Here is a 3,390-nt window from a genome sequence, read left to right as displayed (position 1 = left end):
ATTACCTGTGTTTGTCTGCTTAGGGTTTAGTACTTTAGTGTTTGTGTGTGATAATGGTGATGCTAGGGTTGACTGTGTTAAAGCAGTGACTAAATGACTCAATCCATTGTGCAAGTTGATGAATCAAGTAGTGCCATAACAAAATCAGAACCTTTACTTCTGCCAATGAATTCAAACACCAGCACTTTGCCTTTCCCACAGTTTCCTGTACGCCACAATCATTTCTCTGTTGTAATCAACGTATGCATGCCTGTGGAAAAGCTTGATATTTGTTTGATACAAAAAATAATTTTGTATTAAAAGGGGGGTGGATGCAATTATCTCTACTTGCTTTCTATATAACTGAGCCTGTTTATTTGTGCTTGTCAGGGAAACAAAACACAGATTATTGTTATGAGTTATGAAGATCATTTTCAGGTAGATGGACTTTGCTCATTTGCCTCTTCTGCGTATATGTTTTAATGGCTGCAGTCTTAACCTTTTGACCCACTTATCAGGTTATAGCCACTCAAATAGGAACCATGGGGACAATACTGCATGCCAGGTACCTATACCATTGGTTTTGTTTACATTTTGCTTGAGAATTGAAGTATATTTTAGTAAATTTGTAAGTAATTAAGCCATGCCATTGTGTTCTTGGGATAAATTCATGGTACATGTTTGGTTGTAAACTGTGAAGTTCTCATTACTTTTTCCCCTATTTCTTTCACTACTGTCTCCTTCTGTGGGTTCATGGAAATTCACTACACCACCCTTGAAGTTAAGGTTTGGTTGTTTGTGCATAATGTGTTGTTATGGAATTCTACTGCAGATACTGGTATTCTATAATTAGATACAAGGAAGGTGATCTATCTTTTGGCGGAAAGTAATGATTGTGTAGGATATGATAGGTCATTCTTTCAATGAAGTTTGTCTGTAATTAGAAACTGAGATTTTTATACTAACAGAGTTTGCCGAAGATGGTGTCTTTTAAGGTCAATTTGGTTGGGATGACCTATATAATACTCTCGGCATAATGAATGGTTAATTCCATTAAATTGTTTTTAAGTTTCAATATACTTCATTAAAAGTTAAAGATGTGTATGCAATTTTACTTTTTTATTGGGGGAAATTGGAACTTTCAAATTAAACAGCTACACACGAAAAATTGTTGTGTGAACAACGACTTTAGAAAATTCCATTTTCTATTTTGCCAACTTGAATTAGGATTGTCTTGCACTTCTGAAATAAAAGTGATGCTTCGCATTATCACATGTTTTTCCAATGCCAGAAAGGAAGGTGTGTCGATTAATCCAACGTTCAATGTTTCTGTTATATTTGGCAAATGGGATGAGGTAGGCTTTCCTGTGATCGTCGCAATTATTTGTGCACCTTGATATTCTAAATGATAGTTGTCCTTATATTTTGCTAACTTCATTTACTGCAGCCAATGTTGGCTGCGCGTGTGCCCGTCAACTGATTGAGAAGATAAGGTAACTACTCTTCCTTGTTAGGAGAAACTTGGTCGAAATTGCACATCGTCTGTAGTGTTTCTCGGTGTTGTAATTTCAGCCAAAAAAACGTTCAACGTTCAGAATACAAAGATGCATTATAAGAGATGCTTTCAAGACATACTTGTGCTTGTGCAACTTAGCTAAATTATATTGACATATACCCTATTCCTGGTATATGCTTTTCCTTACTGAAGGTCCAAAATTGAAAAAGAAAAAAAAGAAATAATGAGCAATGCTAATTTCAATGTCATGCAGGAAACACTGAAAGGCATAATTTCAGCTGTGATCGACAATGGCCTTTGGTGACAAATTGCTCATGAAATGCCAAAATTATGAATCTGTTTTTGTTTTTGTCTTTTGCTGCTATTTTCTTTGTTGTAATTTAGCTACAAATGTGTTGAATATGGGTAAGCTGAATTGAAGTATATGATCATTTGATATGTTTTGCAAATTTGGACTAATTATACCTGAAATGAGTGAAAGTAAGCGAAGAAAATTGAGATTTTATACACATTTATATGAGTGAGTGATCCTAGGGCCAATTAAGTGTGGATATTATACTTACATTTGGTATCAGAGCTGGTTAATCCAGTGCCTAGTGTTTGAGAGTTTGTGAGGTGTGAGAGAGTCCTCGTATAGTTATTCGTTCGTAGAGTCAGTATGACAAACAGTTTCAATATTGTGTGGTCCGGTCCCAAGTTAGATGGAAAACTTGGTTATAGTTATTGGGAGACTTTGATGTCTACCCATTTGAAGGCCAGAACCTATGGAATTTCATTAAACCAGGATTGCAAGAAGGAGCAGATGCTGCCCAACAGAGGAGAGATCAATTGGTGCTACCTCAAATTCATCAAGGAGTAGATTATATGGTATTTGGCAAAATAGCAAATGCCAAAAGTTCAAAAGAAGCATGGAACACGTTGAAGATGTCATACAAAGGCGTAGATAAATCTCAGAAAGCAAAGCTACAGTGTTTAAGAAGAGAATATGAAAGGTACGAGATGTCTAGCTCAAAAACTGTTGAGCAATATTTTACTCGTGTTACAGATCTTATCAATAAGATGAGAGTCTATGGAGAAGATATGCCTGATAGCAAAGTAGTGGAGAAAATTCTTCGCACCATGCCGATGAAGTATGGCCATGTGTTTTGTGACTACGATACTAGAGTCACACGATATGGATAACATGACGATTGCAAAGTTGCAAGGAACCATGGAAAGCCACATCAGTAGAATACTGGAGAAATCAGAAAAATCAATCAAGGAATCCCTGAAAAGCCGAGTGAATTTAAACAATGTTGCAGAATTAAGCTGTACACAAGAAGGACGAGGTCGTAGTTTTAATTTTCAAAGTAGAGGCTGAGAAAGTTTCAGAGTAAGAGGTCGTGGCAATTACAACCAAGGAAGTTACAATAATTTTACACCACTTAATCAAGGAATAGGTGGAACAAGTTTCAGGCCTGTCAATCGAGGAAGAGGTCGAGGTAATTTTTATCAAGAAAGAACCATCAACTATTTTCATTGTGAAAAGTATAGACACAAAGCAGCAGATTACAGATTCAAACTTAAGACCTCTTTTCAAAAAATTAGTTTGATCAAACAATTTCTCATGTTCACATCTCCACTCTCATATAATTTCTCCTAAGATTTGTGACCAAAACTTTCTTTTCTTTCTTCTTTATAGTTTTGGCCATATAAAGTTTTTTAAGAAAGAATCATGATCTTCATTTTCTTGTATAAGAAATTATCGTAAGAGCTTCTAAGAAGTGAGAAGTAGCATCAATTTCAAACTCAAAGATGAGAACTGTTACGGCCCGGCCCAGGATTTCCGTGGGTCAACCCGACCTGAGCTCCACCCGGCCCGGCTACGCGCCTTTCAACCGACCCGGACACGCGTC

General features: G+C 36.5%; 1 pseudogene; it reads left to right on the top strand.

Moving 5' to 3' along the window:
• LOC107642212 lies at positions 1–1,944 on the top strand (annotated as a pseudogene).

The sequence above is a fragment of the Arachis ipaensis genome, chromosome B05 (genome assembly GCF_000816755.2).
Source record: "Arachis ipaensis cultivar K30076 chromosome B05, Araip1.1, whole genome shotgun sequence".
In the NCBI taxonomy this organism is placed as follows: domain Eukaryota; kingdom Viridiplantae; phylum Streptophyta; class Magnoliopsida; order Fabales; family Fabaceae; genus Arachis; species Arachis ipaensis.
This window is presented reverse-complemented; position numbering and strand designations above follow the sequence as displayed.